Genomic DNA, 14,979 nt, shown 5'->3' on the forward strand with positions numbered 1-14,979 from the left:
ATGTGGGGGCCTACTTTACAAAGCAAGTGAAACCGTGTGGGTCCTGCAGCGCCCTCTATTGGTTGCATATGCAAAGCACAGTACAAGGCCCGAAAAAGCAAGGAAGCATGCAGCCAGCACACAGGAGAAGAGATCAGAACAGAGTGCTGAACAGCAAAGGAGGAGACGTCACCAGCAGCACACAAAAAGATCTGACTTTTACCAGAGATGATCAGGGGAAAGCGCGAACGCAGTCCCCCACTACCACAAATTATGCAGTCGAGTTTCCCGCATTTGGGGAAATCGCAGGGGTCAGCACAGCCGGAGTGCAATGGATGAGCCTCGCCCTGGGAGAACCACCTTCGTGATCATGGTATCTCCCCTGCCAGGTAAGTATGAGTTGGACTAGGGCTCAGGAGGGCCCCTGCTCGGGCACACCCCCGTCAAGTGAAGGAGGTTGACCGGATCCATGACAAGCGAACTCTCGGCAGGGGATAGAAAAAAACTGCAGGGAGGCTGCATCTCTTCACGTTGACATGGGAAGGAGGAAGGGTGACTGTTCCGGAAGCACCCCCAAACTATGCGCACAACTAGTGCAAATCCTTCCCAGGGCACACTGCAGCAGATGAATTTGCATACCGTCATGTCATAAAAGCAGTCAGGCACAGTTACAGTAGCTGCAACCCTCATCTCTACATGAAAACCGACAGGCAGTGCACCGTCCTATGTCTCAATGGGTTCTTAAATTGGAAAATAAAATCTAAAAGGCAGCTTGAGATTTAACCCCCTAGCTGCTGAGGGCTTTCTCATCCTTGCACCGAGACCATTTTCAGACGTTAGCGCTCGTCCGAACGTCGTCGTCACAGATTTATTTATTTTTTTAAATGTCTTTTTTTCTCTCTTATCCCCCTGCCGCACTCGCACAAATCATACCTTGTTTTTTTTTTTCTTTCAAAAGACTTTGTAGTCTCAAAAAAGCCATTAGTCTTTTTACTGATTTGAACACGTCAAAAGTTGTTTCGCCCAAATGGCCCAAAAAGCGTATTTCTCAAGAAAGTGAACCAAAAGTAAATGTGATTTTTTTTTTGTCCCCCGTCTTATAAGCACCATAGACAAATACTTTGTGTTTTGCCACCAATCCACCTGCCCAAAATCTGCACGCAAACCAAAAATGCTCTCTTTCTTCTAGTTTTTGTCAACTCAATTGAAACGCTTACTATGTGTAGGAAGACTACGGCAGCCCAGCGAGGCCTACCGTTTTACAAAGTAGACAAGCTACTGCATGAAATGAGGGAGCAAAGTTTTTTTCCCTCTCTCCCCCTGAAATCTGACACAATGTGGGGGCCTACTTTACAAAGCAAGTGAAACCGTGTGGGTCCTGCAGCACCCTCTATTGGTTGCATATGCAAAGCACAGTACAAGGCCCGAAAAAGCAAGGAAGCATGCAGCCAGCACACAGGAGAAGAGATCAGAACAGAGTGCTGAACAGCAAAGGAGGAGACGTCACCAGCAGCACACAAAAAGATCTGACTTTTACCAGAGATGATCAGGGGAAAGCGCGAACGCAGTCCCCCACTACCACAAATTATGCAGTCGAGTTTCCCGCATTTGGGGAAATCGCAGGGGTCAGCACACCCGGAGTGCAATGGATGAGCCTCGCCCTGGGAGAACCACCTTCGTGATCATGGTATCTCCCCTGCCAGGTAAGTATGAGTTGGACTAGGGCTCAGGAGGGCCCCTGCTCGGGCACACCCCCGTCAAGTGAAGGAGGTTGACCGGATCCATGACAAGCGAACTCTCGGCAGGGGATAGAAAAAAACTGCAGGGAGGCTGCATCTCTTCACGTTGACATGGGAAGGAGGAAGGGTGACTGTTCCGGAAGCACCCCCAAACTATGCGCACAACTAGTGCAAATCCTTCCCAGGGCACACTGCAGCAGGTTGATTTGCATACCGTGATGTCATAAAAGCAGTCTGGCACAGTTACAGTAGCTGCAACCCTCATCTCTACATGAAAACCGACAGGCAGTGCACCGTCCTATGTCTCAATGGGTTCTTAAATTGGAAAATAAAATCTAAAAGGCAGCTTGAGATTTAACCCCCTAGCTGCTGAGGGCTTTCTCATCCTTGCACCGAGACCATTTTCAGACGTTAGCGCTCGTCCGAACGTCGTCGTCACAGATTTATTTATTTTTTTAAATGTCTTTTTTTCTCTCTTATCCCCCTGCCGCACTCGCACAAATCATACCTTGTTTTTTTTTTTCTTTCAAAAGACTTTGTAGTCTCAAAAAAGCCATTAGTCTTTTTACTGATTTGAACACGTCAAAAGTTGTTTCGCCCAAATGGCCCAAAAAGCGTATTTCTCAAGAAAGTGAACCAAAAGTAAATGTGATTTTTTTTTTGTCCCCCGTCTTATAAGCACCATAGACAAATACTTTGTGTTTTGCCACCAATCCACCTGCCCAAAATCTGCACGCAAACCAAAAATGCTCTCTTTCTTCTAGTTTTTGTCAACTCAATTGAAACGCTTACTATGTGTAGGAAGACTACGGCAGCCCAGCGAGGCCTACCGTTTTACAAAGTAGACAAGCTACTGCATGAAATGAGGTAGCAAAGTTTTTTTCCCTCTCTCCCCCTGAAATCTGACACAATGTGGGGGCCTACTTTACAAAGCAAGTGAAACCGTGTGGGTCCTGCAGCGCCCTCTATTGGTTGCATATGCAAAGCACAGTACAAGGCCCGAAAAAGCAAGGAAGCATGCAGCCAGCACACAGGAGAAGAGATCAGAACAGAGTGCTGAACAGCAAAGGAGGAGACGTCACCAGCAGCACACAAAAAGATCTGACTTTTACCAGAGATGATCAGGGGAAAGCGCGAACGCAGTCCCCCACTACCACAAATTATGCAGTCGAGTTTCCCGCATTTGGGGAAATCGCAGGGGTCAGCACACCCGGAGTGCAATGGATGAGCCTCGCCCTGGGAGAACCACCTTCGTGATCATGGTATCTCCCCTGCCAGGTAAGTATGAGTTGGACTAGGGCTCAGGAGGGCCCCTGCTCGGGCACACCCCCGTCAAGTGAAGGAGGTTGACCGGATCCATGACAAGCGAACTCTCGGCAGGGGATAGAAAAAAACTGCAGGGAGGCTGCATCTCTTCACGTTGACATGGGAAGGAGGAAGGGTGACTGTTCCGGAAGCACCCCCAAACTATGCGCACAACTAGTGCAAATCCTTCCCAGGGCACACTGCAGCAGATGAATTTGCATACCGTCATGTCATAAAAGCAGTCAGGCACAGTTACAGTAGCTGCAACCCTCATCTCTACATGAAAACCGACAGGCAGTGCACCGTCCTATGTCTCAATGGTTTCTTAAATTGGAAAATAAAATCTAAAAGGCAGCTTGAGATTTAACCCCCTAGCTGCTGAGGGCTTTCTCATCCTTGCACCGAGACCATTTTCAGACGTTAGCGCTCGTCCGAACGTCGTCGTCACAGATTTATTTATTTTTTTAAATGTCTTTTTTTCTCTTATCCCCCTGCCGCACTCGCACAAATCATACCTTGTTTTTTTTTTTTGTTTTTTTTTTCTTTCAAAAGACTTTGTAGTCTCAAAAAAGCCATTAGTCTTTTTACTGATTTGAACACGTCAAAAGTTGTTTCGCTCAAATGGCCCAAAAAGCGTATTTCTCAAGAAAGTGAACCAAAAGTAAATGTGATTTTTTTTGTCCCCCGTCTTATAAGCACCATAGACAAATACTTTGTTTTGCCACCAATCCACCTGCCCAAAATCTGCACGCAAACCAAAAATGCTCTCTTTCTTCTAGTTTTTGTCAACTCAATTGAAATGCTTACTATGTGTAGGAAGACTACGGCAGCCCAGCGAGGCCTACCGTTTTACAAAGTAGACAAGCTACTGCATGAAATGAGGGAGCAAAGTTTTTTTCCCTCTCTCCCCCTGAAATCTGACACAATGTGGGGGCCTACTTTACAAAGCAAGTGAAACCGTGTGGGTCCTGCAGCGCCCTCTATTGGTTGCATATGCAAAGCACAGTACAAGGCCCGAAAAAGCAAGGAAGCATGCAGCCAGCACACAGGAGAAGAGATCAGAACAGAGTGCTGAACAGCAAAGGAGGAGACGTCACCAGCAGCACACAAAAAGATCTGACTTTTACCAGAGATGATCAGGGGAAAGCGCGAACGCAGTCCCCCACTACCACAAATTATGCAGTCGAGTTTCCCGCATTTGGGGAAATCGCAGGGGTCAGCACACCCGGAGTGCAATGGATGAGCCTCGCCCTGGGAGAACCACCTTCGTGATCATGGTATCTCCCCTGCCAGGTAAGTATGAGTTGGACTAGGGCTCAGGAGGGCCCCTGCTCGGGCACACCCCCGTCAAGTGAAGGAGGTTGACCGGATCCATGACAAGCGAACTCTCGGCAGGGGATAGAAAAAAACTGCAGGGAGGCTGCATCTCTTCACGTTGACATGGGAAGGAGGAAGGGTGACTGTTCCGGAAGCACCCCCAAACTATGCGCACAACTAGTGCAAATCCTTCCCAGGGCACACTGCAGCAGGTTGATTTGCATACCGTGATGTCATAAAAGCAGTCTGGCACAGTTACAGTAGCTGCAACCCTCATCTCTACATGAAAACCGACAGGCAGTGCACCGTCCTATGTCTCAATGGGTTCTTAAATTGGAAAATAAAATCTAAAAGGCAGCTTGAGATTTAACCCCCTAGCTGCTGAGGGCTTTCTCATCCTTGCACCGAGACCATTTTCAGACGTTAGCGCTCGTCCGAACGTCGTCGTCACAGATTTATTTATTTTTTTAAATGTCTTTTTTTCTCTCTTATCCCCCTGCCGCACTCGCACAAATCATACCTTGTTTTTTTTTTTTGTTTGTTTTTTCTTTCAAAAGACTTTGTAGTCTCAAAAAAGCCATTAGTCTTTTTACTGATTTGAACACGTCAAAAGTTGTTTCGCTCAAATGGCCCAAAAAGCGTATTTCTCAAGAAAGTGAACCAAAAGTAAATGTGATTTTTTTTGTCCCCCGTCTTATAAGCACCATAGACAAATACTTTGTTTTGCCACCAATCCACCTGCCCAAAATCTGCACGCAAACCAAAAATGCTCTCTTTCTTCTAGTTTTTGTCAACTCAATTGAAACGCTTACTATGTGTAGGAAGACTACGGCAGCCCAGCGAGGCCTACCGTTTTACAAAGTAGACAAGCTACTGCATGAAATGAGGGAGCAAAGTTTTTTTCCCTCTCTCCCCCTGAAATCTGACACAATGTGGGGGCCTACTTTACAAAGCAAGTGAAACCGTGTGGGTCCTGCAGCGCCCTCTATTGGTTGCATATGCAAAGCACAGTACAAGGCCCGAAAAAGCAAGGAAGCATGCAGCCAGCACACAGGAGAAGAGATCAGAACAGAGTGCTGAACAGCAAAGGAGGAGACGTCACCAGCAGCACACAAAAAGATCTGACTTTTACCAGAGATGATCAGGGGAAAGCGCGAACGCAGTCCCCCACTACCACAAATTATGCAGTCGAGTTTCCCGCATTTGGGGAAATCGCAGGGGTCAGCACAGCCGGAGTGCAATGGATGAGCCTCGCCCTGGGAGAACCACCTTCGTGATCATGGTATCTCCCCTGCCAGGTAAGTATGAGTTGGACTAGGGCTCAGGAGGGCCCCTGCTCGGGCACACCCCCGTCAAGTGAAGGAGGTTGACCGGATCCATGACAAGCGAACTCTCGGCAGGGGATAGAAAAAAACTGCAGGGAGGCTGCATCTCTTCACGTTGACATGGGAAGGAGGAAGGGTGACTGTTCCGGAAGCACCCCCAAACTATGCGCACAACTAGTGCAAATCCTTCCCAGGGCACACTGCAGCAGGTTGATTTGCATACCGTGATGTCATAAAAGCAGTCTGGCACAGTTACAGTAGCTGCAACCCTCATCTCTACATGAAAACCGACAGGCAGTGCACCGTCCTATGTCTCAATGGGTTCTTAAATTGGAAAATAAAATCTAAAAGGCAGCTTGAGATTTAACCCCCTAGCTGCTGAGGGCTTTCTCATCCTTGCACCGAGACCATTTTCAGACGTTAGCGCTCGTCCGAACGTCGTCGTCACAGATTTATTTATTTTTTTAAATGTCTTTTTTTCTCTTATCCCCCTGCCGCACTCGCACAAATCATACCTTGTTTTTTTTTTTTGTTTTTTTTTTCTTTCAAAAGACTTTGTAGTCTCAAAAAAGCCATTAGTCTTTTTACTGATTTGAACACGTCAAAAGTTGTTTCGCTCAAATGGCCCAAAAAGCGTATTTCTCAAGAAAGTGAACCAAAAGTAAATGTGATTTTTTTTGTCCCCCGTCTTATAAGCACCATAGACAAATACTTTGTTTTGCCACCAATCCACCTGCCCAAAATCTGCACGCAAACCAAAAATGCTCTCTTTCTTCTAGTTTTTGTCAACTCAATTGAAATGCTTACTATGTGTAGGAAGACTACGGCAGCCCAGCGAGGCCTACCGTTTTACAAAGTAGACAAGCTACTGCATGAAATGAGGGAGCAAAGTTTTTTTCCCTCTCTCCCCCTGAAATCTGACACAATGTGGGGGCCTACTTTACAAAGCAAGTGAAACCGTGTGGGTCCTGCAGCGCCCTCTATTGGTTGCATATGCAAAGCACAGTACAAGGCCCGAAAAAGCAAGGAAGCATGCAGCCAGCACACAGGAGAAGAGATCAGAACAGAGTGCTGAACAGCAAAGGAGGAGACGTCACCAGCAGCACACAAAAAGATCTGACTTTTACCAGAGATGATCAGGGGAAAGCGCGAACGCAGTCCCCCACTACCACAAATTATGCAGTCGAGTTTCCCGCATTTGGGGAAATCGCAGGGGTCAGCACACCCGGAGTGCAATGGATGAGCCTCGCCCTGGGAGAACCACCTTCGTGATCATGGTATCTCCCCTGCCAGGTAAGTATGAGTTGGACTAGGGCTCAGGAGGGCCCCTGCTCGGGCACACCCCCGTCAAGTGAAGGAGGTTGACCGGATCCATGACAAGCGAACTCTCGGCAGGGGATAGAAAAAAACTGCAGGGAGGCTGCATCTCTTCACGTTGACATGGGAAGGAGGAAGGGTGACTGTTCCGGAAGCACCCCCAAACTATGCGCACAACTAGTGCAAATCCTTCCCAGGGCACACTGCAGCAGGTTGATTTGCATACCGTGATGTCATAAAAGCAGTCTGGCACAGTTACAGTAGCTGCAACCCTCATCTCTACATGAAAACCGACAGGCAGTGCACCGTCCTATGTCTCAATGGGTTCTTAAATTGGAAAATAAAATCTAAAAGGCAGCTTGAGATTTAACCCCCTAGCTGCTGAGGGCTTTCTCATCCTTGCACCGAGACCATTTTCAGACGTTAGCGCTCGTCCGAACGTCGTCGTCACAGATTTATTTATTTTTTTAAATGTCTTTTTTTCTCTCTTATCCCCCTGCCGCACTCGCACAAATCATACCTTGTTTTTTTTTTTTGTTTGTTTTTTCTTTCAAAAGACTTTGTAGTCTCAAAAAAGCCATTAGTCTTTTTACTGATTTGAACACGTCAAAAGTTGTTTCGCTCAAATGGCCCAAAAAGCGTATTTCTCAAGAAAGTGAACCAAAAGTAAATGTGATTTTTTTTGTCCCCCGTCTTATAAGCACCATAGACAAATACTTTGTGTTTTGCCACCAATCCACCTGCCCAAAATCTGCACGCAAACCAAAAATGCTCTCTTTCTTCTAGTTTTTGTCAACTCAATTGAAATGCTTACTATGTGTAGGAAGACTACGGCAGCCCAGCGAGGCCTACCGTTTTACAAAGTAGACAAGCTACTGCATGAAATGAGGGAGCAAAGTTTTTTTCCCTCTCTCCCCCTGAAATCTGACACAATGTGGGGGCCTACTTTACAAAGCAAGTGAAACCGTGTGGGTCCTGCAGCGCCCTCTATTGGTTGCATATGCAAAGCACAGTACAAGGCCCGAAAAAGCAAGGAAGCATGCAGCCAGCACACAGGAGAAGAGATCAGAACAGAGTGCTGAACAGCAAAGGAGGAGACGTCACCAGCAGCACACAAAAAGATCTGACTTTTACCAGAGATGATCAGGGGAAAGCGCGAACGCAGTCCCCCACTACCACAAATTATGCAGTCGAGTTTCCCGCATTTGGGGAAATCGCAGGGGTCAGCACAGCCGGAGTGCAATGGATGAGCCTCGCCCTGGGAGAACCACCTTCGTGATCATGGTATCTCCCCTGCCAGGTAAGTATGAGTTGGACTAGGGCTCAGGAGGGCCCCTGCTCGGGCACACCCCCGTCAAGTGAAGGAGGTTGACCGGATCCATGACAAGCGAACTCTCGGCAGGGGATAGAAAAAAACTGCAGGGAGGCTGCATCTCTTCACGTTGACATGGGAAGGAGGAAGGGTGACTGTTCCGGAAGCACCCCCAAACTATGCGCACAACTAGTGCAAATCCTTCCCAGGGCACACTGCAGCAGGTTGATTTGCATACCGTGATGTCATAAAAGCAGTCTGGCACAGTTACAGTAGCTGCAACCCTCATCTCTACATGAAAACCGACAGGCAGTGCACCGTCCTATGTCTCAATGGGTTCTTAAATTGGAAAATAAAATCTAAAAGGCAGCTTGAGATTTAACCCCCTAGCTGCTGAGGGCTTTCTCATCCTTGCACCGAGACCATTTTCAGACGTTAGCGCTCGTCCGAACGTCGTCGTCACAGATTTATTTATTTTTTTAAATGTCTTTTTTTCTCTTATCCCCCTGCCGCACTCGCACAAATCATACCTTGTTTTTTTTTTTTGTTTTTTTTTTCTTTCAAAAGACTTTGTAGTCTCAAAAAAGCCATTAGTCTTTTTACTGATTTGAACACGTCAAAAGTTGTTTCGCTCAAATGGCCCAAAAAGCGTATTTCTCAAGAAAGTGAACCAAAAGTAAATGTGATTTTTTTTGTCCCCCGTCTTATAAGCACCATAGACAAATACTTTGTTTTGCCACCAATCCACCTGCCCAAAATCTGCACGCAAACCAAAAATGCTCTCTTTCTTCTAGTTTTTGTCAACTCAATTGAAATGCTTACTATGTGTAGGAAGACTACGGCAGCCCAGCGAGGCCTACCGTTTTACAAAGTAGACAAGCTACTGCATGAAATGAGGGAGCAAAGTTTTTTTCCCTCTCTCCCCCTGAAATCTGACACAATGTGGGGGCCTACTTTACAAAGCAAGTGAAACCGTGTGGGTCCTGCAGCGCCCTCTATTGGTTGCATATGCAAAGCACAGTACAAGGCCCGAAAAAGCAAGGAAGCATGCAGCCAGCACACAGGAGAAGAGATCAGAACAGAGTGCTGAACAGCAAAGGAGGAGACGTCACCAGCAGCACACAAAAAGATCTGACTTTTACCAGAGATGATCAGGGGAAAGCGCGAACGCAGTCCCCCACTACCACAAATTATGCAGTCGAGTTTCCCGCATTTGGGGAAATCGCAGGGGTCAGCACACCCGGAGTGCAATGGATGAGCCTCGCCCTGGGAGAACCACCTTCGTGATCATGGTATCTCCCCTGCCAGGTAAGTATGAGTTGGACTAGGGCTCAGGAGGGCCCCTGCTCGGGCACACCCCCGTCAAGTGAAGGAGGTTGACCGGATCCATGACAAGCGAACTCTCGGCAGGGGATAGAAAAAAACTGCAGGGAGGCTGCATCTCTTCACGTTGACATGGGAAGGAGGAAGGGTGACTGTTCCGGAAGCACCCCCAAACTATGCGCACAACTAGTGCAAATCCTTCCCAGGGCACACTGCAGCAGGTTGATTTGCATACCGTGATGTCATAAAAGCAGTCTGGCACAGTTACAGTAGCTGCAACCCTCATCTCTACATGAAAACCGACAGGCAGTGCACCGTCCTATGTCTCAATGGGTTCTTAAATTGGAAAATAAAATCTAAAAGGCAGCTTGAGATTTAACCCCCTAGCTGCTGAGGGCTTTCTCATCCTTGCACCGAGACCATTTTCAGACGTTAGCGCTCGTCCGAACGTCGTCGTCACAGATTTATTTATTTTTTTAAATGTCTTTTTTTCTCTCTTATCCCCCTGCCGCACTCGCACAAATCATACCTTGTTTTTTTTTTTTGTTTGTTTTTTCTTTCAAAAGACTTTGTAGTCTCAAAAAAGCCATTAGTCTTTTTACTGATTTGAACACGTCAAAAGTTGTTTCGCTCAAATGGCCCAAAAAGCGTATTTCTCAAGAAAGTGAACCAAAAGTAAATGTGATTTTTTTTGTCCCCCGTCTTATAAGCACCATAGACAAATACTTTGTTTTGCCACCAATCCACCTGCCCAAAATCTGCACGCAAACCAAAAATGCTCTCTTTCTTCTAGTTTTTGTCAACTCAATTGAAATGCTTACTATGTGTAGGAAGACTACGGCAGCCCAGCGAGGCCTACCGTTTTACAAAGTAGACAAGCTACTGCATGAAATGAGGGAGCAAAGTTTTTTTCCCTCTCTCCCCCTGAAATCTGACACAATGTGGGGGCCTACTTTACAAAGCAAGTGAAACCGTGTGGGTCCTGCAGCGCCCTCTATTGGTTGCATATGCAAAGCACAGTACAAGGCCCGAAAAAGCAAGGAAGCATGCAGCCAGCACACAGGAGAAGAGATCAGAACAGAGTGCTGAACAGCAAAGGAGGAGACGTCACCAGCAGCACACAAAAAGATCTGACTTTTACCAGAGATGATCAGGGGAAAGCGCGAACGCAGTCCCCCACTACCACAAATTATGCAGTCGAGTTTCCCGCATTTGGGGAAATCGCAGGGGTCAGCACAGCCGGAGTGCAATGGATGAGCCTCGCCCTGGGAGAACCACCTTCGTGATCATGGTATCTCCCCTGCCAGGTAAGTATGAGTTGGACTAGGGCTCAGGAGGGCCCCTGCTCGGGCACACCCCCGTCAAGTGAAGGAGGTTGACCGGATCCATGACAAGCGAACTCTCGGCAGGGGATAGAAAAAAACTGCAGGGAGGCTGCATCTCTTCACGTTGACATGGGAAGGAGGAAGGGTGACTGTTCCGGAAGCACCCCCAAACTATGCGCACAACTAGTGCAAATCCTTCCCAGGGCACACTGCAGCAGGTTGATTTGCATACCGTGATGTCATAAAAGCAGTCGGGCACAGTTACAGTAGCTGCAACCCTCATCTCTACATGAAAACCGACAGGCAGTGCACCGTCCTATGTCTCAATGGGTTCTTAAATTGGAAAATAAAATCTAAAAGGCAGCTTGAGATTTAACCCCCTAGCTGCTGAGGGCTTTCTCATCCTCGCACCGAGACCATTTTCAGACGTTAGCGCTCGTCCGAACGTCGTCGTCACAGATTTATTTATTTTTTTAAATGTCTTTTTTTCTCTCTTATCCCCCTGCCGCACTCGCACAAATCATACCTTGTTTTTTTTTTTTGTTTGTTTTTTTCTTTCAAAAGACTTTGTAGTCTCAAAAAAGCCATTAGTCTTTTTACTGATTTGAACACGTCAAAAGTTGTTTCGCTCAAATGGCCCAAAAAGCGTATTTCTCAAGAAAGTGAACCAAAAGTAAATGTGATTTTTTTTGTCCCCCGTCTTATAAGCACCATAGACAAATACTTTGTTTTGCCACCAATCCACCTGCCCAAAATCTGCACGCAAACCAAAAATGCTCTCTTTCTTCTAGTTTTTGTCAACTCAATTGAAATGCTTACTATGTGTAGGAAGACTACGGCAGCCCAGCGAGGCCTACCGTTTTACAAAGTAGACAAGCTACTGCATGAAATGAGGGAGCAAAGTTTTTTTCCCTCTCTCCCCCTGAAATCTGACACAATGTGGGGGCCTACTTTACACAGCAAGTGAAACCGTGTGGGTCCTGCAGCGCCCTCTATTGGTTGCATATGCAAAGCACAGTACAAGGCCCGAAAAAGCAAGGAAGCATGCAGCCAGCACACAGGAGAAGAGATCAGAACAGAGTGCTGAACAGCAAAGGAGGAGACGTCACCAGCAGCACACAAAAAGATCTGACTTTTACCAGAGATGATCAGGGGAAAGCGCGAACGCAGTCCCCCACTACCACAAATTATGCAGTCGAGTTTCCCGCATTTGGGGAAATCGCAGGGGTCAGCACACCCGGAGTGCAATGGATGAGCCTCGCCCTGGGAGAACCACCTTCATGATCATGGTATCTCCCCTGCCAGGTAAGTATGAGTTGGACTAGGGCTCAGGAGGGCCCCTGCTCGGGCACACCCCCGTCAAGTGAAGGAGGTTGACCGGATCCATGACAAGCGAACTCTCGGCAGGGGATAGAAAAAAAACTGCAGGGAGGCTGCATCTCTTCACATTGACATGGGAAGGAGGAAGGGTGACTGTTCCGGAAGCACCCCCAAACTATGCGCACAACTAGTGCAAATCCTTCCCAGGGCACACTGCAGCAGATGAATTTGCATACCGTCATGTCATAAAAGCAGTCAGGCACAGTTACAGTAGCTGCAACCCTCATCTCTACATGAAAACCGACAGGCAGTGCACCGTCCTATGTCTCAATGGTTTCTTAAATTGGAAAATAAAATCTAAAAGGCAGCTTGAGATTTAACCCCCTAGCTGCTGAGGGCTTTCTCATCCTTGCACCGAGACCATTTTCAGACGTTAGCGCTCGTCCGAACGTCGTCGTCACAGATTTATTTATTTTTTTAAATGTCTTTTTTTCTCTCTTATCCCCCTGCCGCACTCGCACAAATCATACCTTGTTTTTTTTTTTCTTTCAAAAGACTTTGTAGTCTCAAAAAAGCCATTAGTCTTTTTACTGATTTGAACACGTCAAAAGTTGTTTCGCCCAAATGGCCCAAAAAGCGTATTTCTCAAGAAAGTGAACCAAAAGTAAATGTGATTTTTTTTTTTGTCCCCCGTCTTATAAGCACCATAGACAAATACTTTGTGTTTTGCCACCAATCCACCTGCCCAAAATCTGCACGCAAACCAAAAATGCTCTCTTTCTTCTAGTTTTTGTCAACTCAATTGAAACGCTTACTATGTGTAGGAAGACTACGGCAGCCCAGCGAGGCCTACCGTTTTACAAAGTAGACAAGCTACTGCATGAAATGAGGGAGCAAAGTTTTTTTCCCTCTCTCCCCCTGAAATCTGACACAATGTGGGGGCCTACTTTACAAAGCAAGTGAAACCGTGTGGGTCCTGCAGCGCCCTCTATTGGTTGCATATGCAAAGCACAGTACAAGGCCCGAAAAAGCAAGGAAGCATGCAGCCAGCACACAGAAGAGATCAGAACAGAGTGCTGAACAGCAAAGGAGGAGACGTCACCAGCAGCACACAAAAAGATCTGACTTTTACCAGAGATGATCAGGGGAAAGCGCGAACGCAGTCCCCCACTACCACAAATTATGCAGTCGAGTTTCCCGCATTTGGGGAAATCGCAGGGGTCAGCACACCCGGAGTGCAATGGATGAGCCTCGCCCTGGGAGAACCACCTTCGTGATCATGGTATCTCCCCTGCCAGGTAAGTATGAGTTGGACTAGGGCTCAGGAGGGCCCCTGCTCGGGCACACCCCCGTCAAGTGAAGGAGGTTGACCGGATCCATGACAAGCGAACTCTCGGCAGGGGATAGAAAAAAACTGCAGGGAGGCTGCATCTCTTCACGTTGACATGGGAAGGAGGAAGGGTGACTGTTCCGGAAGCACCCCCAAACTATGCGCACAACTAGTGCAAATCCTTCCCAGGGCACACTGCAGCAGGTTGATTTGCTTACCGTGATGTCATAAAAGCAGTCTGGCACAGTTACAGTAGCTGCAACCCTCATCTCTACATGAAAACCGACAGGCAGTGCACCGTCCTATGTCTCAATGGGTTCTTAAATTGGAAAATAAAATCTAAAAGGCAGCTTGAGATTTAACCCCCTAGCTGCTGAGGGCTTTCTCATCCTTGCACCGAGACCATTTTCAGACGTTAGCGCTCGTCCGAACGTCGTCGTCACAGATTTATTTATTTTTTTAAATGTCTTTTTTTCTCTCTTATCCCCCTGCCGCACTCGCACAAATCATACCTTGTTTTTTTTTTTCTTTCTTTCAAAAGACTTTGTAGTCTCAAAAAAGCCATTAGTCTTTTTACTGATTTGAACACGTCAAAAGTTGTTTCGCCCAAATGGCCCAAAAAGCGTATTTCTCAAGAAAGTGAACCAAAAGTAAATGTGATTTTTTTTTTGTCCCCCGTCTTATAAGCACCATAGACAAATACTTTGTGTTTTGCCACCAATCCACCTGCCCAAAATCTGCACGCAAACCAAAAATGCTCTCTTTCTTCTAGTTTTTGTCAACTCAATTGAAACGCTTACTATGTGTAGGAAGACTACGGCAGCCCAGCGAGGCCTACCGTTTTACAAAGTAGACAAGCTACTGCATGAAATGAGGGAGCAAAGTTTTTTTCCCTCTCTCCCCCTGAAATCTGACACAATGTGGGGGCCTACTTTACAAAGCAAGTGAAACCGTGTGGGTCCTGCAGCGCCCTCTATTGGTTGCATATGCAAAGCACAGTACAAGGCCCGAAAAAGCAAGGAAGCATGCAGCCAGCACACAGGAGAAGAGATCAGAACAGAGTGCTGAACAGCAAAGGAGGAGACGTCACCAGCAGCACACAAAAAGATCTGACTTTTACCAGAGATGATCAGGGGAAAGCGCGAACGCAGTCCCCCACTACCACAAATTATGCAGTCGAGTTTCCCGCATTTGGGGAAATCGCAGGGGTCAGCACACCCGGAGTGCAATGGATGAGCCTCGCCCTGGGAGAACCACCTTCATGATCATGGTATCTCCCCTGCCAGGTAAGTATGAGTTGGACTAGGGCTCAGGAGGGCCCCTGCTCGGGCACACCCCCGTCAAGTGAAGGAGGTTGACCGGATCCATGACAAGCGAACTCTCGGCA

At 47.2% G+C, this 14,979-nt stretch overlaps 1 protein-coding gene and 12 non-coding genes across 14 annotated transcripts in view; all 13 read right to left on the reverse strand.

Annotated features, from left to right (window-relative positions):
• SLC38A9 (solute carrier family 38 member 9) overlaps positions 1-14,979 on the reverse strand; it is a 423,549-nt gene that overhangs the window by 275,273 nt on the left and 133,297 nt on the right. The gene's annotated exons all lie outside the window — the stretch shown is intronic.
• On the reverse strand, positions 213-376 carry LOC134958015 (U1 spliceosomal RNA). The gene has a single exon (XR_010186833.1). It is a non-coding gene; the product is annotated as a U1 spliceosomal RNA (small nuclear RNA).
• On the reverse strand, positions 1,527-1,690 carry LOC134956445 (U1 spliceosomal RNA). Its single transcript, XR_010186015.1, has one exon. It is a non-coding gene; the product is annotated as a U1 spliceosomal RNA (small nuclear RNA).
• On the reverse strand, positions 2,841-3,004 carry LOC134956456 (U1 spliceosomal RNA). Its single transcript, XR_010186016.1, has one exon. It is a non-coding gene; the product is annotated as a U1 spliceosomal RNA (small nuclear RNA).
• LOC134956478 (U1 spliceosomal RNA) lies at positions 4,161-4,324 on the reverse strand. Its single transcript, XR_010186017.1, has one exon. It is a non-coding gene; the product is annotated as a U1 spliceosomal RNA (small nuclear RNA).
• Positions 5,483-5,646, reverse strand: LOC134958021 (U1 spliceosomal RNA). The gene has a single exon (XR_010186834.1). It is a non-coding gene; the product is annotated as a U1 spliceosomal RNA (small nuclear RNA).
• LOC134956489 (U1 spliceosomal RNA) lies at positions 6,803-6,966 on the reverse strand. Its single transcript, XR_010186018.1, has one exon. It is a non-coding gene; the product is annotated as a U1 spliceosomal RNA (small nuclear RNA).
• Positions 8,127-8,290, reverse strand: LOC134958022 (U1 spliceosomal RNA). The gene has a single exon (XR_010186839.1). It is a non-coding gene; the product is annotated as a U1 spliceosomal RNA (small nuclear RNA).
• LOC134956500 (U1 spliceosomal RNA) lies at positions 9,447-9,610 on the reverse strand. Its single transcript, XR_010186019.1, has one exon. It is a non-coding gene; the product is annotated as a U1 spliceosomal RNA (small nuclear RNA).
• Positions 10,769-10,932, reverse strand: LOC134958027 (U1 spliceosomal RNA). The gene has a single exon (XR_010186840.1). It is a non-coding gene; the product is annotated as a U1 spliceosomal RNA (small nuclear RNA).
• On the reverse strand, positions 12,092-12,255 carry LOC134955668 (U1 spliceosomal RNA). The gene has a single exon (XR_010185945.1). It is a non-coding gene; the product is annotated as a U1 spliceosomal RNA (small nuclear RNA).
• On the reverse strand, positions 13,405-13,568 carry LOC134956511 (U1 spliceosomal RNA). The gene has a single exon (XR_010186020.1). It is a non-coding gene; the product is annotated as a U1 spliceosomal RNA (small nuclear RNA).
• On the reverse strand, positions 14,723-14,886 carry LOC134955679 (U1 spliceosomal RNA). The gene has a single exon (XR_010185946.1). It is a non-coding gene; the product is annotated as a U1 spliceosomal RNA (small nuclear RNA).

This window comes from Pseudophryne corroboree, chromosome 1 (assembly GCF_028390025.1).
Source record: "Pseudophryne corroboree isolate aPseCor3 chromosome 1, aPseCor3.hap2, whole genome shotgun sequence".
NCBI lineage: Eukaryota > Metazoa > Chordata > Amphibia > Anura > Myobatrachidae > Pseudophryne > Pseudophryne corroboree.